Source organism: Panthera leo, chromosome E1 (genome assembly GCF_018350215.1).
Source record: "Panthera leo isolate Ple1 chromosome E1, P.leo_Ple1_pat1.1, whole genome shotgun sequence".
Classification (NCBI taxonomy): Eukaryota; Metazoa; Chordata; class Mammalia; order Carnivora; family Felidae; genus Panthera; species Panthera leo.
Window position 1 is genome coordinate 3,043,244 of NC_056692.1, and position 24,476 is coordinate 3,067,719.

General features: G+C 47.3%; 1 protein-coding gene and 1 long non-coding RNA gene across 14 annotated transcripts in view; both read left to right on the forward strand.

Annotated features, from left to right (window-relative positions):
* LOC122206827 overlaps positions 1 to 4,250 on the forward strand; it is a 34,501-nt gene extending 30,251 nt beyond the window's left edge. Inside the window, exon 3 of the long non-coding RNA XR_006196585.1 lies at positions 3,808 to 4,250. This is a non-coding gene — a long non-coding RNA (uncharacterized LOC122206827). The remainder of the gene's footprint in view (positions 1 to 3,807) is intronic.
* A 2,710-nt stretch (positions 4,251 to 6,960) lies between these two features.
* Positions 6,961 to 24,476, forward strand: part of NDEL1 (nudE neurodevelopment protein 1 like 1) — an 80,891-nt gene continuing 63,375 nt past the window's right edge. For 4 of the 13 annotated variants that reach the window (XR_006196385.1, XR_006196384.1, XR_006196386.1 and 1 more), the window contains exons 1-2: positions 10,049 to 10,837; positions 15,559 to 15,610. The gene's annotated coding sequence lies outside the window, so the exon portion shown is untranslated. Of the gene's footprint in view, positions 7,004 to 10,048; positions 10,838 to 15,558; positions 15,611 to 22,021; positions 22,194 to 24,476 lie in introns of those variants that run through there. The other 9 variants (XR_006196383.1, XM_042915189.1, XM_042915190.1 and 6 more) reach the window with 6 other exon arrangements.

Below are 24,476 nucleotides of genomic sequence, written 5' to 3' on the forward strand. Positions count from 1 at the left end.
ATATTGTCATATGTCCTTTCATAAATGTTATACCAGTTTAGGGCCGCCTGGGTGGCTTAACTCAGTTTGTGATCTCTTGGTTAGTGGGACCAAGCCCTGCATTGGGCTCTGTGCTGATGGCTCAGAGCCTGCTTGGGATTCTCTCTCTCCCTCTCTCTCTCTGCCCCCCCCCTCATACTTTTCTGTCTCAAAGTAAGTGAATATTTTTTTAAAATGTTGTACCAGTTTAGACTCCCTCCAGCAGCATGTGGAATTGCCTCTTGTCACACTAAACTCACCTCACCTTGGTATAATTAAAACTTTATCTTTACCAAAAAAAAAAAAAAAAGTCTTGAAATCTTCCACTTCTGTGATCACTGTCAATATCCTAGCTCAAGACACTATCAGCAACTTGTTTGGAATTCAAGATAGCCTTTTAACTTTCCTTCTTCCTTCCCCTCTCCTCCCTCACCTGGCCCCCTATGGTCTGTTTTCCACAGAAGAGTCCGAGTTATCCTTGAAAAAAAATGTGTCCCCGTTGAATTTTGCCTCTGGTCAAGACACGGTGGCTTGTATCAGACTAAGATTCCTTTAGAGAACAATGTAAAAATTAGGTCACACACATAAGTACCCACACCCACTCACATTCGCATGCACAGCTGTTTTAAGGCTTCAGAGAGTAGCTAACATGGGCAGAACTTAAGTAACCAGGATCCTGTAGAGAAAGAAACCACTTTGAGGTAAGGGGCATCTTCTCCACTGCTTTCCTTAAAGAAATTCCTTAAGGAATTTGCTGATGTGCTTGGGAGGCCTTGAGGCTGAGCAGAAAATGGTGGCCTCAAATTGGAATTCAGGATATGGCAAGAATTCAGGATATGGCAAGAAAGAAGAATCTGGTCAATCCTCTAGGGTTTCAGTTGAGACTCCTGCGGGGCTATGACCTAGGAGTAAGGACAATCCAGACATGGGCCAGCCCATACAAAGCCTGGTAGTCTCAGTCCTGATTGGATCATATGATTTGACCCTACTCTAACTGCCTGGAAGAACGTCAACCAGAATTTATATATCTTCTGGAAAAATAACATCCTGTGGAGCCTCTACAATTTTTCATTCTACCCAGCATTCAGCATATAACAAAAATTAATGAGGAGCAGGGGGAGGAGTATGTGTGTGCACCTGGCTGGACTCAGTTGGTTAAGCACCCAACTCTTGATCTCAGCTCTGGTCTCAACTTCAGGGTTGTGAGTTCAAGCCCCATGTTGGGCTCTGTGCTGGGTGTAAAACCTACTTAAAAAAAAAATTAACAGATAAGCTAGGAGACAAGACTTATAGAAACAAAAGCCAAGAGAAAAGCAGAGGATAGAACCAGATCCAAAGGAGAAAAAGATATTACTATTATTGTAATGGACTCTAATGTATTCAAGAACATAGAAGAATAACTAGAGACACTGAAAAAGTTTTTAATTTGAGTATAATTGGCACTCAATGCTACATTAACTTCAGGTGTACAACATAGTGACTCAACTTTTTTTTTTTAACGTTTATTTATTTTTGAGACAGAGTGAGACAGAGCATGAACAGGGGAGGGGCAGAGAGAGAGGGAGACACAGAATCGGAAGCAGGCTCCAGGCTCTGAGCTGTCAGCACAGAGCCCGACGCGGGGCTCGAACTCACGGACCATGAGATCATGACCTGAGCTGAAGTCGGACGCTTAACCGACCAAGCCACCCAGGCGCCCCAGTGACTCAACTTTTCTATATGTTATGCTATGCTCAGCACAAGTATAGCTACTGCCTCTTACCATATGATGCTAGTACAATATCATTGTCTATATTCCCTATGCTATGCCTTTTATTCCCGTGACTTTTTCACCTCATAACTGGAAGCCTGAACCTCCCACTCCCCTTCACCCACTTTGCCCATCCCCCTACAAATAGTTTTTAAAAAGAGCCAAGTGGAAATTCTGAAACTGCAAAATACTATTACTGAAATAAAAAACTCTATAGATGGGTTTCACAGCAGATTAGATACAACAGAAGAGAGGATTAGGATATGAAAGATAGGTCAGTAGAAAATATATCGTCTGAAGTATGGAGTAGGGGAAAAGGTTGGAAAATAAGGAAATATGAAATATGGTATAGAGGTCTAAATACATTTCCCTGGAGTCAAGTAAAGGATAGCGGGTGACTGGTTCAGAAGCAGTAGTTCAAGAGTTACTGATTACAAATTTTATAATATTAATGAAAGACATTAAACCACAGATTCAGGAAACAACAACCCTCAAGCAAAATAAATAGCAAAAAATCCCCCCATAGGCACATTGTAGTCAAACTTCTGAAAACAGAAGAAAAGAGACTTTTAAAAAATTGGCTGACAGAAAAAAGCCACATTACTTGTAGAGGAGTGATAACAATACTGAGAGCTCATTTTCAAGATAAATGGTGGGATCCAGGAGACAGTGGAAGTCAAGGCCACATGGTCTATGTGCCTCAGGAGTGAGCAAAAGGCTACATGGTATAATCTTTAAATGACTGAAAGAAATAGCTGCCAATCTAGGATTTTATATAGAGAAAAATATTCTTCAAAAATGAAGGTGGAACAGAGAGGTTTACAAATGAAACCAGGGAGAGAAAATGTTCCCAATGGGAACAAAGAATGAAGGAATGAATGAATGACAAAAGGTAACTGCATTGGATATATACGTGAATATTGGCTGTATAGAAAAATAATATCTTAAGAGTTTAAAAATATGTGAAGCATTAAAATACTTGACAATAATAACCAGAAGGCAGGAGGGGGGTAGGTGGAGCTCAATTGTAAGATTCTTGCACTATCTGGGGAGTGGTAAACATAGAAGTTATGGTAGATTAATATTTCAAAGAGGCACATAATTTTTTAAACAACAGTCATTTTTTTTAATGTTTATTTTATTTTATTTTATTTTATTTTTTGAAGGAGAGAGAGAGAGAGAGAGAGAGGCAGAGTGTGACTGGGGGAGGGGCAGAGAGAGAGGGAGACACAGAATCCAAAGCAGGCTCCAGGCTCTGAGCTGTCAGCACAGAGCCCGACGCGGGGCTCAAACTCACGGACCGCGAGATCATGACCTGAACGGAAGTTGGATGCTCAACCAACTGAGCCATCCAGGCTCCCCCACATAATCTCTTGATAACCATTAAAGGAATGGTAAAAGAATGTGTAATTATGAAGCTAATGGGGAAAATAGAATAATTTTTAAAATCAAATTTAAAAGAATAGAAGTAGAGATGTTTCTTAAAAATGCCCTTGCCTATTTGTATTTCTTCTGCTATGAACTTATCTATACCTTTTGCTGGTTTCTAGTTGGATGCTTTCCTTTTCTTATTTGTTTTAGATGGATGTAAGTATACGTAAATAGACATATGTCCATGTGGATGTTGCAAATACTTTCTGATAGGGATCAGTTTTTTTTTTTTAATTTTTAATGTTTACTTATTTTTGAGACACACACATACACACATACACATACACATACACACATACACACATACACACATACACACATACACAGAGCATGAGCGGAGAGAGGGAGACACAGAATCCAAAGCAGGCTCCAGGCTCTGAGCTGTCAGCACAGAGCCTCACGTGGGGCTTGAACCCACGAACCGTGACATCATGACCTGAGCTGAAGTTGGACACCCAACCGACTGAGCCACCCAGGCACCCCTGGTAGGGATCCATTTTAAATCTTTATGCCTTGGTTGGAACACTAAGTGCCTGGTTTGACCCTTTGCTTTAATGTTAATGAGATAAGGAATGTTTGGTTGAAGTCATACACTTTTCTCCCAATAGGAGCTCAAGAAATGCCTATTGAGCTGAACTGAATTGAGGTCAAGGAACTACTCAAGCGTGGGGTACCACATTATCGTTTATAGAAGAACAGGTTATCTGGACCAGTAACAGAAATAGTGAATGGTGGATGCTGAAGGCCAGAGAAGGAGCAGAAATAAACCAGGCTGGCAAGGACGATGAGAATCCCGGAGACAGCTCAACCCGCAGCAGACCCTGAGCTGCGGCTCTCTGGAGGGGGATGAAACGTATCATGAATACCTAAACACAACCAGCAGGTGGCGCTCTAAAGATGTGTTGTTGCCATCCAGACTTGGAGGGCCAAGATCTTGCTTGAGCACCTAGGAAGTGGAAACTGAGGCAGGGGGAGCCTTGAGCCCTAACGTTTTGGCTCTGTGCTTCCTCCAGCGGTGAATCCCCCAAGATCAAGAGCCCTGTAAGGGTGTTGTTTCTTCCCCCCTATATGTTTGCTTTCTCTGTGGCTGTATAGTGCCACCTGTTCAATTCAATTTAGAGCGCTGTGGGTTGAAAACTTTGATAAACCAACTAACTTGTTCCCTTGTGAAAATACAAGTTTTTTTTTTTAATTTAAGATTTTATTTGTTTTATTTTTATTTATTTTTTCTTAAAAATTTTATTTTATTTTATTATCTTTTAAATATCAAATTTATCATCAAATTGGTTTCCATACAGCATCCAGTGCTCATCCCAAAATATTTTTATTTTTTTAAATGTTTATTTTTGAGAGAGAGAGAGAGAGAGAGAGAGAGAGAGAGAAAGCATGGGGGGGTGGGCAGAGAGAGAGGGAGACACAGACTCTGAAGCAGGCTCCAGGCTCTGAGCTGTCAGCACAGTGCCCGATGGGGGCCTTGAACTCACGAACCACGAGATCGTGACCTGAGCCGAAGTCGGATGCCCAACCAACGGAGCCACCCAGGCGCCCCCTAAGATTTTATTTTTAAGTAATCTCTACCCCCAAAGTGGGGCTCAAACTTACACCCTGAAGAGAGTTTCATGCTCTAGTAACTGAGCCAGCCAGGCACCCCATGAGTTTTGATTCAGTAGGGCTGGCCCGGGACCCGAGGTCCTGCATTTCTAACCAGCTCCCTGGCGATGACTCATGTTCAGTAGTTTTAACGTTTTGAACACACTGCCTGCAAGGTCCCATTTCTGTGCCACGTGGGAGGTGGGAGAGGAGCAAACCTTGGCTCTGTCCTCAGAGTTTACGGCCTCCTAGAATGAAATGTCATTGAAATGTCTGCAACGCAAGTTTGAGTGTGAGTCCACTTACTGTGTGACCTTAGGCAAGCTGTGTGGCCTCTTTGGGTCTCAGTTTCCTCGTCTGTACAATGGGAAGAGGGGTGCTTGGCTGGCTCAGCCGGAAGAGCATGCAACTCTTGATCTCAGGGTTGGAAGTTCAAGTCCCATGTTGGGCGGAGAGATTATTTAAAAATAGCAACTTAAAAAAATGGGAAGAGGGGCGCCTGGGTGGCTCAGTTGGTTAAGTGACCGACTTTGGCTCAGGTCATGATCTCACGGTTCGTGGGTTCGAGCCCCACGTCGGGCTCTGTGCTGAACACTTGCTCTGAGCCTGGAGCCTTCTTCAGATTCTGTGTCTCCTTATCTCTCTGCCCCTCCCCTGCTCCTGCTTTGTCTCTCTTTCCCTCTCAAAGATAAATAAACTTTAAAAAAAGAATAAGCTAGGTGGGCACCCTGGGGAGTGGTACATGGGAGGGGGTAATCTTGAAGAAGGTGTCATCATCTGAAAAGAAGGAGTTTTGGGAGGTGGGGACAGAGAGCTGGGAGGAGGGCTGGTCTCCTGATCTGGTGACAAGCCGAAGAATTGCTTTTGAGGGGGATTTGAGCATTACTTCGGGCTCAGCAGGGATCCTTCTGGAAATGGATAGGGTGGGTAAGAGCTAGACTTCCTGGCACATCAAGCTTTGGTTTATTGCCCCATTTCACATCTTTAGGGCTTTCGGGGGTTGTGAGAGAGGCGCTAAGAGGAGCCAAGGCTTACCCTGGTCCTGCCCTCATGTAGGGCTTTGCCACAGCCTCCTGCCCACTGGTGTGGGGTCCTCAGCCCAGGCTCCTGAGTTTGACTGCGCACTTTAAATACGGTGTTGTTTCCATAGCATCTGGAAGATTCGCGACACTTATGGATTAACTTCTAGCGTTCTGCTGAATGTTCCTGGGGATACAGAGACAGATCCGTGCAGCCTCTACGCTCACTGGGTGACCCCGGGGAGGTCACACATCACCCCGGGAAAGGAATGGTCAGTATATAGGGCCTCAGTAGCGATTCTTAAAAATGATGCAGAGGGGCATCTGGGTGGCTCATTCGGTTGAGCATCCGATTCTCGATTTTGGCTCAGGTCATGATACCACGGTTTGCGAGACTGAGCCCCGTGTTGGGCTCTGCGCTGACAGCACAGAGCCCGCTTGGGATGCTCTGTCTCTCTGCCCCTCCCCTGCTCTCTCTCTCTCTCTCTGTCTCAAAACAAATACATAAACAATTAAAAAAAAAAAGTGCTTCTCCCATATGGTGCGACTAAATGATACGTGAGGCCTGCAGGCAGCATTCAGGGTGAGTCCCCAGACCAGGGGTGGTCTGATCTGGTCCTGATTGAGGAGTGGGGGCAGGTCTGGAGAGGCAGAGAGGAGGAAGGACACCAGCACCCACTGAAGGGACTCCAGGGGGACATACGTGAAGCCCGCTGCACACATGACCTGTGAGGCCAGCCCTGGAATCACCCCCATTTGTAGATGGGGAAAGTGAGACTCCGACCCCCAAGTCTGACTTCACCCTCTCCCGTGTTCTGTGCGTCTCCCGTCCTTCGTGAGTGCCAGCCTTTCCCCTGCCCTTCCGGTCCCGTCCAAACACGGGGACGGGGGCGTGCATGCGTGTGTAGTGAAAATGGGGAGCCGTGAAAAAGTGTGGCCGGGGAGGTAAGTGAGGCTTGATCTCTCTCTCCCCTTCCTCAGAGGCCAGGGAAGGTGGAAGGGTTGCCTCACGTCCAGACGCCAGGCCCCAGCCTTCAGGCCACAACCCACTTCCTGTGCCCGTGTGCCTCTGTCAAAAGGTGATTCTCACGCTTCCTGTTGACTTCCGCTTTGTTTCAGCGGGTCCAGCCACCCCCCCCCCCCCCCCAGTGTGCTGCTCTTGGTCTGATCGGTGAGCCCTGGGACACAGGACCAGGTACCGTCCTGCTACTGGGAGGGTAGGGCGCGCGAGGCGGGGTGGGAGAGTGTGATGGGAGAAGTTCTGGGCCAGGCGAAGGTGGACCCGAGAGACACCAGGGCCGAGGGGTCCTGATGGTCTGAGGACCCTCTTTGTCCATGTTTGGGGGGCGGGGAGCTGTCAAAGGCTGAGGTCAGTATGTGAAGCTGGTTATTTCTCTGGCCGTGACGCGAGAGAGTTTTGCTTGGGTGGCTTCCTGAAACCACACTGCCTGTCCACGTCTCCCCAAGATCCCTTGATTTGTTTTTCTATTTCCTGGGCTGCCCGGGTAGCTTCTTCCTGGGGTGCAGAGAGAGTTTCCGGGGTTCAGACAGGTTTATCTGGGACTGACTGAGACACGGTCCCTGTGATGCTTAAAAATCACACTGAGCTGACCAAGTTAGGAGATTGCCACGAACCCTGGCTCCTTGTCTCACTCATGGGTAGATTTCTCCGAGCCCATGAGCCTGTTTTCTCGTCTACGGAATGACACGGTGTCTCTATTTGGTGGGATTTCTGTGATGCTGAAGCAGGACGATGATGACGAAAGTGTTTTGTAAACTGTAAGATGATATCCTTCAGGACATGAGGTTACTTTTAGGTCGTTTTTTTTTTTTTTTTTTTAATTTTAAAGTTTATTTATTTATTATGAAAGAGAGTGCAAGCAGGGGAAAGTGAGAGAGAGAGAGAGAGGGAGAGGGAATCCCAAGCAGGCTACATGTTGTCAGCACAGCACAGAGCCCGACTTGGGGCTCAAACCCACGAATCATGGGATCATGACCTGAGCAGAAATCACAAGTCAGACACTTTACCGACTGAGCCACCGAGATGCCCCTACTTTTATTTCATTTTCTAAATGGAGCTAGACCTTTTTTTTTTTTTTTTAAACTGGTATGATAGTTGCTATAAACCCCAATAATACAGAGAAAGTGAAAGTTTTTGCATGATTCCATCCCCAAAGATGACTATGGACATTTTTGGCGTATAGATTTCTAGACTAAAAAAAATTAAAAAACAATTTTAATGTTTATTCTTGAGAGAAGAGAATGCAAGCAGGGGAGAGGCAGAGAGAGAGGGAGACAAAGAATCCAAAGCTGGCTTCAGGCTGTGAGCTGTCAGTACAGAGCCTGATGCAAGGGCTCAAACCCACAAACCCATGACCTGAGCTGAAGTTGGACACTCAACCAACTGAGCCACCCAGGCACCCCTTTCACACAGTTCTCAATTGAGTTTTTGTTTTTGTTGTTGTTGTTGTTGTTGTTGTTGTTGTTGTTCAGTTATAGGAGTTCTTATATTCTATATTCTGGAAATTAACTAGACTTCTACAATAAATATTTCTTATGTCCAACTCTACTTACTGTCCTTTAACCTTCTCTCCTTTAATAATATCACTTGAGTATCATCTCATGTTAGTTTAAAAAAAATTTTTTTTTTAACATTTATTTAGTTTTGAAAGACAGAGCACTAGAGTCAGGGAGGGGCAGAGAGGGACTGGGAGACACAGAATCTGAAACAGGCTCCAGGCTCTGAGCTGTCAGCACAGAGCTTGATGCTGGGCTCGAACCCACAAACCACGAGATCATGACTTGAGCCAAATTCGGATGCTCAACTGACTGAGCCACCCAGGTACCCCTCATGTTAGTTTATAAATATCTATCTTGTCTGTCTTTTTTTAATGTTTATTTAATTATTTTGAACGAGGAAGACAGAGTGTGTATGTGGGGAGGGAGAGATAATGAGGGAGAGAGAGAATCCCAAGTAGGTTCTGTGCTGTCAGCACAGAGACTGATGCATGGCTCTATCCCAGGAACCCATGACCTGAGCCGAAATCAGGAGTCAGACACTTAACCACCTGAGCCACCCGGGCGCCCCTCTAGCTTGTCTTTCTTAACAGCCGTGTAGTATTCCAGTGTGTGGACATACCATAATTTATTAACTCAGTCTCTACCAATGGATGTTTAGGCTATTTCCTCTTTATTGGTATAATAAGAAATAATTCTCCAGTAACCACCATTGAGCATACATCTTTGCATATTAGCCCTATTATTTCCTTAGTATAAATTCTTACAAATTGACTGCTGGATGAAAGGTTATGCATATATTTAGTCTTAATTCATTCATCCAAATTCCTCTAATAAATGTCATACTTTTTATTTATTTAAATTTTTTTTATTAAAGCCGCACAATAAAAAAAAAAATAGCATTTCCCTGTCTCATCTTCCCACTCCCAAGTTCTCCCTACCAGACATAAACACTAGCAATTATTTTTGTTGTTTCTAAAGTGGTTGTATGGCTGTTCTTTTTTTCTACTGTAGTCATTATTTATTTACTTATTACGAAAGGTAAGGATACATCACCCTATCTATATCATTGCTCCCACATCTTCCTGGTATGGTTATATCACAAATTTTGGTTAAATCAGTGTTCAGTTTACATTATAGAAGTATGTTATGCTATAACTCTGTAAGTATTGTTCTCAGAACTATCTAGTTTATTGTTACTATTTCCTTCCTTTTGTTTAATTTCTCCCCCCTGGAGTTGACGGTTGCTTCAGTTTTTTGTTTTCTTAGTTTTTACGTATGTATCACTGATTCCCCTCCAACAGGGCTTTTACATTTTCTCATTAGGAACAGACACATCAGATCATCTCTGTTGCCATCTTTTTTTAAACTGCATATTTTAATTTCAACCCTCATTTAAAAAAAAAGGTTCTTGTCTTGCTCCTTTTTTGTAGCACCACGTTCTTGTTTTATGGATGTGATGATATCTTTATTTCTCTGAAGATATTAAAGTCTTTCTTTTTTGGGGTTCTGGGGTGTCTCCGTCAGTTAAGCATCCAACTTTGGCTCAGGTCATGATCTCACAGTTGGTGGGTTCAAGCCCCACATTGGGCTCTGTGCTGACAGCTCAGAGCCTGGAACCTGCTTTGGATTCTGTCTCTCCCTCTCTCTCTCTCTGCCTCTCTCTCTCTCTCTCTCAAAAATAAATAAACATTAAAGGTAAGGATAAATTTTCTTTTTCTGTTTTAGCTCTGCTCCCTCCATTGTATCTACTACTCCTGTTTCCTTTGTGTGATTTTGTTCTATCTTTTATATTGGAGGCTTTTTCAAATGTTTGCGGGCTCCTTGCTAAATGTTCATTTTTATGATCAAGGAACTAGAAGCTGATTGGAGGCTCCGTGTGGGTGTGGGGGGAGGGATTGGGTGGAGGATCCTGTTGGCTGTAGGGCCTCTCCCTGAGGCAATCTGGTGGGCAGACCAGGTGCTGTGGTTGGGAGACCTCTCTGGAGCCAGTTGGGTTCTGTTGAGAGAGAGTCTCTGATCTCCTGCCTGGAGGATACAAGCTAGGCTGTAGGCATTCTTGGGGGGCTGTCAGGGGAAGGAAGCTGGGATCTCATCATTCAATATGCAGCCTTTGAAGGATCTGCCCTCCCTCTATCTCCCTTCTCTTTGTGGTATGGTGACTAAGCCTTGCCCTCTGGTCTGGAGCTTCTCTGGTTTAGTTTCTCCAGAGAATAAATGTCCTCCTCCTGCTAGGGTGGGAAAGATAAACACCTTGGCTTATCAATTGCCTGGGCTGTGAAATCAGCCTCTGAGTGTTTTGTAAACACGCTGTACTTTCAACAGATCTTCCTGTTTTTAGCCCCACCCCACACCACCTTCTGACATAAGCTGTCACCTCCAATTCTTGAGCCTGTCGGTAGGACAGAGGCACAACACTGCTTGCTTCTGGTTGGCATTCAGTTTCCAGACTTCTCTGATCCACTCCAACGGCTACCACTCACCAATCTACCTTCCATCTCCCCAGATTCTGGTAACATCTTGTGTCCACCGTTGTCTTCTCTTCTGTGCACTGTCCTGCTGTCCTGGTGGATTTCTGCCTTTTAGGATTCTTGTCCTGTCTTTGTTGTGGTGTTTCAAGAGGAAGTAAAGATACAAGTATTCAATCCATCCTGGTAACTGTGATAGTTATATTTGCACTCTGACCAGTGTTGTGCAAGAGCATTGGCTTTCTCATACTTTTTTTTTTTTTATTTGAGAGACAGCACACATGAGTGGGGGTGAGGGGAAGAGGGAGACAGAGAGAAAGAATCTTAGCCCCATGTGGGGCTTGATCCCACGACACTGGGATCATGACCTGAGCTGAAATCAAGAGCTAGACACTCAACTGACTGAGCCCACTCAGGCACCCTGGCTTTCTCATACTGTTAGCAGCACTGAGTATTATCATTTATTTTATCTTATTATTATTTTTTAAAACATTTTTTTAAAGTTTATTTTATTTTTGAGAGAGTGAGCGAGTACAAGTTGGGGAGGGGCAGAGAGAGAGGGAGACACAGAATCCGAAGCAGGCTCCGGGCTCCGAGCTGTCAGCACAGAACCTGACACGGGGCTCGAACCCACAAACTGTGAGATCATGACCTGAGCCGAAGTTGGATGCTTCACAGACTGAGCCACCCGGGCTCCCACATTATCATTTCTTTTACAGTTTTCTAATCTGATTAGCAGAAAGTTATATCTCATTGTTATTCTAATTTTTAATGGTATTTTTCCCTTCCTTGGATTAAGAAAGTAATCTGTATTTGCTGTAGAAAATTTGGAAATGACAGGTATGCGCAAAAAAGAAAATATAAATCAATTTTTCTATAGCCATGTACTTACAAAAATAAAAGCAGAGTCATCTTAATTTGTAGTCATGCTTTTGACTTACTAATCCTAATTTGTCCTCATATTATGATACGTTGTTCTATGACGTCATCGTTAGTGGTAACATGATATTCCATTGTGTGGATATATTTTTATTTTATTTTGGGAGGAATTTTATTTTATTTTATTTTATTTTATTTTATTTTATTTTATTATTTTATTTTAGAGACAGAGTGCGCGTTGAGTGGGGGAGAGAGAGAGGGAATCCTAAGCAGGTTCCCTGTTAGCTGTGTGTCCTTTGGGCAGGTTGCCCAGCCTTTTTGGTTCTCCACTCTTCCTCCTCATCTCAGGTGGATTTCTTCGTTCTCTCGTGTCTTCAGAGGCTCTATGAATACAGACTTTGTCATGCCTGCCCTGTGATCCGGACAAGTTGCTTAACTTCTCTGAGACTTGGTTTTCTCATCTGTAGAGTGGGGACACGAAGAGCTACTTCACAGAGTTGCTGTGAATGGATGTTTGGCGGGTACTTATCACAGGGCCTGTCCCATACCGAGTATCCAATAAATGAAAGCTATTTTTATTGTTTCTTGCACGCCGATTGTTATGTAAGAGGAGAGTAATTATATCATCCCACGCTGTGCGTATGGAAAGCAATGCTGTCTTCTCTAAAGTGGTTTTTGAGGTCCAGCCTGCAGCTGGGACAGACTCCAGGGAGCGCAGTCCAAGGTCACCACTGGCCACTGACCTCCGTTTTCAGCTCATTCTTCCTCGGCCCTTGGGTGCTGTCCAAATGTGCACCAAGTTAACACGCAGCTGTTTAACACAGATGAATAGGATGCCAGGAATGTTGGTCGACAGGGGAAGCTATAGGACGCTCCACTTTCTAAATATAAAATACCCAGGAGTGTAACCGAAGGGGACCTGAGTATTAGACGATATGAATCACCAATGTGGGAGTGCTATTCAGAAAACGTTGACATGCTTTCAAGTTGTGATTAATGAGCACGGAGACGGGGGAGAGAGGTTGTGGGTGTTGCTGAAATTTTGCTCTTTGCTGCTGTGCGCTCTTGGACAAATCACCCTCTTCTGTAAAGCCAGCAGGCCGGATTCTATTTTTGTCCCCCGACGGGTGGGCTTTGTACGACTGGTGGCCTGCAAAGTGATGTTATATGGTACAGACACAGACACTTGGTATTTTATCTTATTTTTTTATTTTTAATTTTTTTAATGTTTATTTTTGAGGGAGAGAGAGAAAGAGAGAGAGAGCACAAGCAGGGGAGGGGCAGAGAGGGGGAGGGAGACACAGAATCGGAGGCGGGCTCCAGGCTCTGAGCTGTCAGCACAGAGCCCGCCGCGGGGCTTGAACTCACGAACCGTGAGATCATGACCCGAGCCGAAGTCAGAGAACATGGTTTGTGGCGGCTAGAAAAACAGTGCCCCAAAGCTGTCCACATCCTTAACCTCCAGAGCCCGTGACTGTGTTACCTTCTAGGGCGAAAAGGGCCTTGCAGATGTGGGTAAGGCTTTTGAAAAGGGGAGATTATTCTGGGATATCTGGGTGGGTCACACAGAATCGAAAGAGTCCTCAGGAGAGCAAGCCGTGTGTGTGTGTGTGTGTGTGTGTGTGTGTGTGTGTGTGTGGCAAAATCAGACAATGTGACACCAGAAACAGCTGCTGGAGGAGACGGTCAAGAGCTCAGAAGCCCTGAGGTCTCTAGAAGCTGGGAGTGGCCAGAACCCATGCTCCCCTGGAGCCTCCAGCAGGAACCAGCCCCTGCCGACACGTTGACACGTTGATTGCCTCCTGTAGGTCCCATTTTGGGCAAGAACTGTAGGAGAGCACACGCACTTGTGTTGTTTTAAGCCACAGAAATCTTGTGGTAATTAGTGGCAGCGGCCACAGGAGACGAAAACACCAGACTTTAGATAGTTCTTTCGGCAAGTTCAGGGACTCCCCAGGGCATCGCAAAGGAGCGTGACAAGAATACGACCTGCCCCCACTGACCTAGGAATGACTGTAGGGCAGACTGGCCAAGGAGAGGCAGAGACCTCAGGTCCCCCAGAGAGGGTGCTTGGGACCTCCATCCTGACTCTCAGGCACTCACAGCAAGTATCATCGGGTTCAACCTGCTCGTTTTACAGAGGAAGAAACTGAGGCTCCGAGAAGGGAAGTAATGAGCAAAATCAAATGTGATGGGGCTGATTTGGCCAAGAGGAATACGTTCCTGAATTCCTAAGGCGGTGGTTGGGAAGGGCTCCAGGCAGAGGCTGACTGGGCTCTCACACCAGGGTGGGGAGCCCTGAGGAGGGGTGGGGCCTCCCCTCTGGCTGGGGGTGGGGGGTGGGTCCTGCCACCCTTTGACCACCATTTGCATTTGTCTGGGCCTCTTGCTGTCACAGCGCCTCAAAACCCACAAAACCCCCCAAACCCCCCTTTTGTAATTTTCAAAGTGGACATGGGGACCTGTTCCCGTATTATACTGAGTAGGAATCGACAAAGGCTAGTGTGAAATGTCCTCCGAGATCCCATGGACTCAGGTTAGGGTATAACCGTCAACGGTCAGGGTATTGTTCCCCTTTATTGAGACAGTGGCCTCCAGATACGTGAGCTGCAGAAAAGCAACCCTGATATTCCAAGTTAGCGATAGTTGACCTCCAAGATAGTTCTACCATTCAAAATCCCAAATATCATTACGTTGTCAGTTAACAGGTGTTTCGAAGACATGAAGCTGAAAAGATTGTAGGGTTGAGGGGCGCCTGGGGAGCTCGGTGGGTTAAGCATCTGACTTTGGCTCAGGTCATGATCTCGTGGTTGGTGGGTTCAAGCCCTGCGTCAGGCTCTAAGCTGACATCTCAGAGCCTGGAGCCTGCTTTGGATTCTGTGCCTCCCTCTCTCTCCGCCCCTCCCCTGCTCATGCTCTGTCTCTTTCTTTCTCAAAAATAAATAAACATTAAACAATTTTGTTCAAGAAAAGATTGTAGGGTGGAAACTAGACTTCTGCAGAACTTATGTTTACGGGAGGGAACCCCATCAGACGGGGCTAATTAGGGAGCCCTAGCAGAAGAAATTAATTCTTGTGACCTGTGCCACGCAAGTGGGAGCCTTCCTGTTGAAACTTACTCCACGTTGACTCTTGTATCTGAGAGAGTGGCTTGGCTTCAAGGCTGGAGTTTAAAAAGGTCCTAAAAGCCACAGACTTAAGAAAATCATTTGCAAGGAATTTCGAGGAAATTCTCTTGCTTTGAGTTTGGATGCATTCTTTTTTTTTTTAATAAAAAATATACATTTAATTACTTTTGGTTCAAAAGTACCGAAAAGTGTCTGGGTGGTTCAGTCCGTTAAGTGTCCGACTTCAGCTCAGGTCATGATCTCACAGTTGGTGGGTTTGAGCCCCGCGTGGGGCTGTCAGCGCAGAGCCCTCTGTGGATCCTCTGTCCCCTGCTCTCTCTGCCCCTCCCCTGCTTGTACACACGCTGTTCTACTTGGAATGTGTTTGATTAGGAGCAAGGTGGAAATACGATATGTGTGTTAGCTGCCTGAATTTTAAAATTTTGTCAACTGCTGCTTGTTACTCTCTTTTTTTTTTTTATGGTAGAGTTCTTTATCGGAGTTCTAAATGGCAAAACTGCTTCGACAAAAAGGAAGAAAAAAGGGGAAGTGCTCAGCAGCAGAGAGCAATGAAAATATGTTAGAACTTAAGAACATTCGTTGCAAGGTTATTTCTCCATTCAGCAAATGTTGAGTGCCTGCTCCGTGCCAGGTGTCGCCCTAAATGCCACCCTAAATATGAAAACACTGAAAAGTTCTAGCCTATTCGTTTCTTCTCAGTATCTCTCACTACCCCGACATGCTAATGTCTCTTTTCTGTTTCCTTTCTTTTCTGTAAGCTTGTTTCATGACCTGCTCTATTCCTGGAGCCCAGAACAGGACAGGCACTCGGTAAGTATTTATTGAACGGCCATTCCGTCCCGTCTGGGTAACTTTGACTCACTGGCTTCCCTGGGAATGGGTTTTGGCTGAAATTGCCTGGTACAATCAGCACAGGTTGGTAAGAAACACTCCCATTTCCTTAAAGTCCTGTCGTTTCATTAGAATGGTTTGGGAGTGAGCAAAACCAGCGCCACTTTGCCTCTGTAAAGGTATGTGAGCAGGTATTGCTTCTGTCTGGGGACAGTCACACTGTTTATGTAGGTGTGATGTCAACAGCCCTTGGGGTTGCCAGGTGTTACCCAAGCTAGCAATTAAGAGTGTGGTACTATCCTTCTCTGTGTAGGCAGCTGGCGCTCTGGGGTGTGGGTAGTGACACAAAGGGCTGGGTGGGAGCCGGGGCTGACAGTGAAGACAGAGGCTTGGATGGCGGGGGGAGGCTCTGAAGCCAGGAAAACCAGGAGGCTCTAGATGGTTCCAGAATGGGAGGAAGTCCGCCATTCAGGTAGGTTGCTGGGGAAGAAATTGGGGCAGTTCCAAGAGATTCATGGGAGTGTGGCAGGATATCAGGTTCTATTAATGGGGGGGGGGAGGGTGAGGGAGGCTAAGCAAAGACTCTTCAAGCCTCAGTTTACCCCACCCCGGATAAGGACGAGGGCCCTTTCCCTCCAGGCACCAGAGCTGGACTCTGACAGGAAGGCCTGTTTCAACCTCAACCTGAATTGTCCTCTTTCTCACCTGCACAGGGCCACTTCTTAGCAAGCCAGCCCGGAGGCCTGCGGAGGGTGGGGGGCCCTGGAGACATGCGGTCCTCCGGCTGGAAGCAGGCGGCATTCTTAGACACAGTGGAAAGGGAAGGAGCAGCAAGGGAGTTTGGAACCTAAACCATAGCAAAGTCATCATACCCAATCCCTGTCTTTCCGTGGACTCACAGACGCCTGGAGTTTGGAATTTAGGGGACAGAGATTCAGACAGCAGAGCTGAGGTTTGGAAGGCCCGGTGGCTTTGTGTGGTTGGCGAGCACTGTGTGTTCTAGAAGCTACTGAGGATGCAAGAAAGGCAACAAAGGAATTTCCTCTTGTCTTCAAGGTGGTACAGGATTACCTCGGGCTTGGCTGTTCGGGCTCCAGGGTCAAGGACCAACCAGAAGGGAGCATTTTTGAATCAAACGTGAACTGGTTACCATCCCTTATCTTGGGGGAACTTATCTGGTTGAAGGCTGGGCATTCTGCAGACCCCTTAGCAGTCATGCATCCAACCAATTTTTATTTATGTAAAACATTTTTAAAAATTAAGTTTAGGGGCGCCTGGGTGGCTCAGTCGGTTGAGCGTCCGACTTCAGCTCAGGTCACGATCTCGCGGTCCGTGAGTTCGAGCCCCGCTTCAGGCTCTGGGCTGACGGCTCAGAGCCTGGAGCCTGCTTCCGATTCTGTGTCTCTCTCTGTCTCTGCCCCTCCCCCGTTCATGCTCTGTCTCTCTCTGTCTCAAAAAAAAAAAAAAAAAAAAATTAAGTTTATTTTGAAGGGGGGAGGGGCGCAAAAATCCCAAGCACAGAGGCCGGGCTCAAACTCACGAACCGTGAGATCATGACCTGAGCTGAAATGAAGAGTTGGACCAACCAACTGAACCACCCAGGCGCCCCTCCAACCAATATTTATTGAATGCCCCACTTTAGGCCAGAAAGTAAGATAAACTTCTCTATTCAAGGCATTTGCATATATTATGATGTTTTTATTTTCATATCTCTGTTGCATTTTATATAGCAGCCCTTTATCTTAAGGGCCTTGACAATTTTATGGAGGAAGGCGATCAATCCTGTGACATCAAACCCTATATTCACTCAGGGACCAGCCCCTGCCACACCGCGTCCTCCCACCCTGGGTATGTTTCTTCACAGCACCTGTCGTGATCTGACAGAAATAAATTTGTCTGCTTGCTTATTGTCTGTCTTCCCCATTAGAATAGAAATTCCATGGGGGTGGGGGTGGGGGTGCTTTTTAGAGAGATGTGGTTGAATCCCCAAGGCCTAGAACAGAGCAACCACTACACTCAGAGCTGATGAATGAAAGACTTGCCACCTTCTAGAAAGCTACTCCTCACCTCAAGGTGAGGAGTACATCCAAGAGTATAATTTTTAAATAAAATCCCCTATTGTTATTATGGTTATTCTTAATAACCATATTAAGGGAATTGTAGGTACTATAGGCTGGGTTTAAGATTTGGGCTACAGGGGCATGTGGGGTCTCAGTCGGTTAAGCCTCCAACTTTGGCTCAGGTCATGATCTCGCCATTTCTGAGTTTGAGCCCCGCGTCGGGCTCTGTGCTGACAGCTCAGAGCCTGGAGCCTGCTTCGGATTCTGTGTCTCCCTCTCTCTCTCTGCCCCTCCCCTGCTCATGCTCTGTGTGTGTGTGTGTCTCTCTCTCTCAAATATAAATAAACATTAAAAAGTTAAAAAGAAGATTTGGGCTACAGAAAAGCCATAATTGCCCACGACTTGGAGTCCAATTCCTTTGTAACCTGACATCACCTAAGTTGAGCCTTTTATACATTAGTGAAGCTTTGTATAATGTATTTTCTTCTCAGAATTTGGGGCATTTTCCAGAATGTGCTGTCGGTCTTGCATTTGGAGTTATAGCCACCAAACTATTGATTCATTCTTTCACTTTTAATTAAAGCACATTGAATTGAGTGTTTGCTAAATGCCTGTTGCTGGGGGATAGTAGGACAATCAATGTTGTCGCTGTGGTCGGTGAGCTTTGGTTCTTTGTGGGGAGCTCAGACACCTCTATGACCAAAAAGCTGTGTTCAGTAAGTCCCCCGCGAACTATGTGAGGTTTTACTTGAACTCAGAGGAAGGAGCATTCATTTTGGGGCTTTAGGTATTCAGGGAAGGCTTCTTGGAGGAGGTGGCATATGAATGAGGCTTCAAAAGGCAGAGAGGAAGGTGGGCTGGCCAAGTCTAGAGAGCATCAGTCACATGCAGGGCAGTGGAAGTCAGTAAAAGCCCAGAGAGGGGTGCCCGGGTGGCTCAGTCAGTTGAGCATCTGACTCTTGATTTCGGCTCGGGTCATGGAGTCGCGGTTTGTGGGATCGAGCCCTGTGTCACACTCTGTGCTGATGGTGTGGAGCCTGTTTGGGATTCTCTCTCCTCCCTCTGCTTCTCTTTCTCTCTCTCTCTCTCTCTCAAAATAAATAAACATTAAAAAAAAAAAAGGCTCAGAGAGGCAGGGGGCTGTTTGGGGGACATAGTGGAGGGTCTAGGTGAACTGTAGGAAGTAGACAGTAGAAGTGGGTTGGAGTTGCTTTGGGAAGGCCTTGAATGCTAGGCTTTGTACTTGACCACAAAGGCAACAGGATGCTGAAACAAGCTTTGGAGGCAGTGGTGCTCTGTACACGGAGGGATTTTAGAAAGATGATTCTGATGGGCTGGAACAAGACGAAATTCAAGGGAGAGAAGTCTGGGAAGGGAGGGGGCAGAGACACAGGAGACTCTGCACTGGGGAGATCCAGGGAGAAAATACTGGGAAAATGGATTTGAGGGAGTCTTTTGGGTTTGGTGCCCTCGAGAGTAAAATGGAAGCCGGGGAAGGGGATAATTAAGGGTGATTTGAGGAGGCCTTTGTATCTTAGTAACCAGGAAAGTGAGGATGTCATTGGCAGAAACCTGAAACTCATTTTGAAAATTTCAGCTGGGGCCAAAGGAGGATGTGTTTTGGGGGTGTAGGCAGGAGGTAGAGGAGGTGGTGGGACATCTGGTGGATGTGTCCAGCAGGCCATTAGTAACCAGCTAGCCATCGGGAGTCCCTTGCCCAGCCTGGGTACGGAAAATACCGGCCACAAAAATATGGAGGGATTCACCTGAATCAAACCTTTGATTTTGAGGTGTCCGCTCACCTGACTCAACAAAGGGCTGCATATACCCCATCTTCTCAGAGTTTTCAAGGCAGGCCTGTGTGCACCGCGTCACCTTTGTGTGTGATGTGGCTGGAGTCCAGCACTCTCATTAGCTAGAGTTGACATTTGTGTCCAAACCTCTCCTGAGGCAACTGGTCAACCCCCACTACCCCGCAGTGGAAATCAGCCTCTGTTTCCCGAGTCTCTGAGTGTGTGGGTGGCAGGGAAGGTGGGGGTGTTTGTGCATCCTCTCAAGGACCGTGATATTGACCCCTTTAGCTCGATCCCAGAGGGACCTTGTACGGGGACCCATGCTTCAGCATCCCCCTACTTGATAGTTTATGAAGGTAGAGACCGGAACAACTTCGCTCATCTTTTTTACCTTCACAAAGCTGATTTTGTAACTTCGTTTGCTTTTAGAGGCTGCTTTCGGTCGTCACTTCTTTATTTTCTCTAGGTGGGCATACTGGAAGCAGGGAGTGGGGCAAAGGTCGTTGACTGCTACCTGAGAGAAAGCTCAACAGCACAGAGGAAGGAGATCAGTAGAGGGCTTTGATATTACCCAGAGCCCGGCCAGGCAAAGCCCATTCATTAAGATGGGGCCCATGCACGAGTCCTGACAAACACCAGTGCAGCAGGATCCAGACCGGGTAGGATGGGATGGTGGCCTGCAAGATGACGCCAACATTTTCTGTAGGGCCTGGCCTGCCATTAGGTGACTCAGTGTATTTCCTAGGACTTCAGCCAGGAGGCGGGGCCAAGAGTTGCAGACTTTATTTTTTCCTCGTGGGCTGGGACTGCTCTGTCTTGGCACTAGGTCCACAGGAAGGTCTGCCTGCTTAATTAGCTCTTTGCCTGTGACCTCATCGGTCAGAGCACAGCTTCAGCCAGGGAAGCAGAGCCCCAGACCCTGAGAGAGCTTCCGCAGTGTCCCAGGTCACTGGGCTTGGACAAAGACCTGCGTGGGTTTAAACTCTACTTTAAACCCTCAGTTTTGCAGCATATACACTCAAGGTAATAATTCCAGCCTCACAAGCTGCTTGGGTGGACGGAGGGAGGGAATTGATGTAAAGCACTTAGCACAGTGCTTCAGCCCAATAAACAGCAGTTATTATTAATAGACCCCCCAGTTGAGTGGCAGTGTAATCGGGGTAACAGTGTGGTTTCTGGAATTAAACAATCCAGATCAGTTGGGTTTGGATCTCGAGTCCTCTTTTTTTTTTTTTTTTTTTTTCCTAGTTGACTGACCTTGGGCAACTTTGCTTTTGCTGAGTCTCTGTTTCCTCATTTGTAAAGTGGGAATACTAACAGTACCTATGTCGCAGGGTCATTGGGAGGAGTATGCAAATCAACATTTTGCATAATTATCAGTATATACACATGGCACAATGAAGGTGAATGACTCTTACAGCCAATATCATGATCTTTCAACCCTGAAGCTTTCCGAGCCTAGCTCAAGGTACTATCCTTAGCCCATTAATCTCTTCTCCAATATTTATTATTTGGACACCTCTTACAATCCATTTTGCATTGTTCCAGTTTATGTCCATTCCCCCCCCACAAACACAGCTGGACTTCCCAGACTCACCTTGCCTTTGCCTCGAGGCCTTTCACATCATTATTGTGTCCAAAAAGCCCAAGGATCCTATCCCAGCAGTACTGACATCAGAGAGATAATTACACTGCACATTATACAGTAAAGGTTCCTAGAGTTGTTTTCGAAACAGCTCTGTTCAAGTTTCCACTCCCCAAGCGGTCGCTCATCCTCATTTCTCCCCTTTCTGAGCCGAGTGCCCCCCTCAACCCTCTTCCCTCGCGAGTCCCCTAGGATTCCATTCTTCGGGGGCTCCAGAGGCATAAACACACAAACAAAACGACGCTTAGATACGTAAAATATATGTGGATGTATCTGTATTCCCCTCAAAGAATCCATTCATTTATTCAGCAAGTATATTTGAGTGCCCACTCTGTCTGGGACCAAGCCACCTGTTGGGATGAGAAAGACAGGAGGGTCTAGCTCTCCTGGAACTTCACAATCTGCCGGAGGAAGACAAGCACGGGTGTACAATTTCGGTGTGGGTGGGGGGGGGGGGGGGAGTGCCGTAAAAGCTACACAGGTCTTAGTGGGAAGGACGAGGGGGACGGGAATACCCCTGTTAATCTGCTAGGTGGTCGGGGGTCGGCGGGTGGGGTCGGTGGTGAAATCTGAGCCGAGAGGCATCTTACAAATGAGCGCTCTACAAGACACTTGAAGGACCTTGGTAGCTGAAAGGCCGGGAGGCAGGAAGGTCTCACCCCTGCGGGCGTCACTTCCCCGAACCTCACCGCGTTCTCGGGGGAACCGCGGCGCCGCGGGGTCACCTGCGCGGAGGCCCTCTTTCCCCCGCCCCCACCAGCCTGACGTCAGCGCGCGCGGCCCGGCCCGCCCCCTCCTCGTGACGCCGTCCCCGCCGCAGCCCCGCCCCGGTCGTCCGCGCCCTGGCGCGCATGCTCCGGGCCCCGCCCCGTGCGTCACAGAATGGCCTCGGCCCGCCGGGCGGCCCCTGACGTGTCGGGGAGGAGCCGGGCGCCGAGGTGCGCGGAGTGGAGCTCTGGGCTGCGGAGGGGAGCGGAGCTGAGCGGCTGGGCGGGCCTGGCCAGGCCAGCGGAGCGGAGACGTCGGTCGAGCGGCGGCGAACATGCGCTTTTGACACATTGGAGGTGAGCCGGCGGTGCGGGGCCGCTCCCGAGGGGGCCGGGCCGGGTGGCGGCGGCGGCGCCGAGGCCTGTCCCCTGGGGTGGGGGTGTGTGGGGGGGAAGCCTGCCCGGCCCACGGGCCGGCTGTGAGGCCCCGCCGGGCCGGGCCCGGGCTCTGGGGGCGGCCAGTCCGGGGCAACTGTTCCAACCGCTCCAACTGCCCCCTGCCCGCCCTGGTCCGAGGTGCGGCCCCCCGAGGGCGGCCTGTGGGGCTGGGGTGAGGGGTGCGCGGACGCAGGCCGGGACGTGGCACCGGGGCCGGGGCGCTGGTGGTGCTAGGAGTGGTCGGGTCGGAGGTGGCAGCGGCGCGCCCAGTCTCCCCTCACCGCGCCCCCCCCCCCCCCCGCCCCCCCAGGTCCCTTCGTCCTGGAGGGCTGTGCGCTCGGATTCCCAGCTCGCGTGGCCTCTCCCCGCTGGGGGCGACAGCGGAAGCAGCCCACGTCGGGCTCGGGTGACACTGCCGTGACTCCTCGCCCCTCCCGGAGTTGGGAAAAGTGTCTGGGTTGCTTGTGCTCGCTCTCCCCCCCCCCCCTTTTTTTTTGGTGGTTAGCAACAAAGTAACCTTTTAAGTTTTGCCAAGGAAGTGAGGGTTCTTTGAGCGCTGGTGATTAAATCCCAGTTCTGTAGCGCCCTGACGCATTTCAGAACCCTCGTTGCTGCCTGTTTGGAACCTCATCGCCCAGTCGTTGTTGTGCCTGATTCTGTTCTTGCCGGATAACAGAGAGCACCCCCGCCGACCGAGGGGGGGTCATTGAGCCCAGGTGGGGTGGAGGGCGGTAGGTGGTAAGTGATTTCTCCTGGGCTTTGGAGTCTACAAGTGGTGAAAGGCTTCGTGTGGATCAGAATTTACGTCTCTGGGCTCGGTCTCCCTTCCAAGTACTAACCAGGCCCGACCCTGCTTAGCTTCCCAGATCACACAGCGTGTTCAGGGTGGTATGGCCGTAGACACGTCTCTGGGCTCGGAATCACATTTGTGTGTGTGATTTTTATACCCTTCTCAACTAGAAAGCAGAGCAGAAAATCTGGCTTGTCTAAACTGTGCCGACAGCTAGGAGAAGGTGCATTCACCTGTTCTTTGTTTTTTGGTTTTTTTTTTGAGCACGTTTACCTGCTTGCTGCACAGTCATAGAGAAGATTCTAACTCTGTCTGGAACGTTCATGGGTTGTGCTGGCTAATCGTTTTGTATCCTCCACCTGTGAACCAGAGTAATTAGTGGCTTCGCTCAATCACCAAGTGTGGTAAAATGCAGCCTTAAGTTCGTGGGTTGAAGAGAACCAATGGGGAGCTGAGCAAGATCTCTCTTCCGAACTTTTACTAAAATTCACATCTACGACTGAGAGATTATAAGTAACAAGAAGAAAGTTGGGTTGGCCTTGGTTAGAGGTTGGCCCGGTCCAGGTGGCAGTGGCTGACTCTTCCGAAGCTGTTCTTTTTCGGTTCTGTTTTGGTTAAATAAATGGAAGTTGGATAAGGGACATTCAGAGTAAGTAGGAACCTCGGTAAAAACTTAGATCTTGCTTTCACGACATCTGCAAAACTTATTTTTATTCTCATTTTAAATTGCGCTGACATAAATGCAGTTCCTGACGCTTAAAATTACTTCTGGCAGAAGTTCCTGACCACTTCGTGAGGTAGGAGAAGAAATTTGACAGGACTGAAAGGGAGAGCATGTTTATGATAAGCTTTGAAAAGTAAAAAACAAACAAACAAAAACCAAAAACTGTAAATGTCACCTTTGGGAGAAGTACAAGATTTTGGTTAAAATGCATGCACATTACCTATAGTGAATTCCAAAAGAACTCTCTCAATCTCATTAAGTCCCTAATACAACTATTAACAAGATGACAACATCACATGAAATGAATTTTCTTATTCCATTGCACAAAAAGTAGGTTCTCTGTAAGTGCAGCATTTTGGACAGGCTGTTTCATACCCAGATGAGCTGATTTGTCAGTTACTAGATATCCAAAGGTCACATACAGTATGATGTTGCCCCCATGTAAAAGTTGTCATACTTTTGAGATCTGGACCCCATCTGTGTGAGACATGGCATTGAGGGAAGATTTGGGTAGCAGGGGAGAGGACAAATTTATCAGCTTTGATTGCAGCTTCCTGAGATTATTGACGTGTCATTAATAGCTTTAAATTGTTTTTTTTTTTTTTTAGCAGTGTAGTTTTCCATATTGGCTAACTCTGTATAGCCTTAGTATCTCCAGTTACATAGTTTCAAGTAACACAGTAAACAC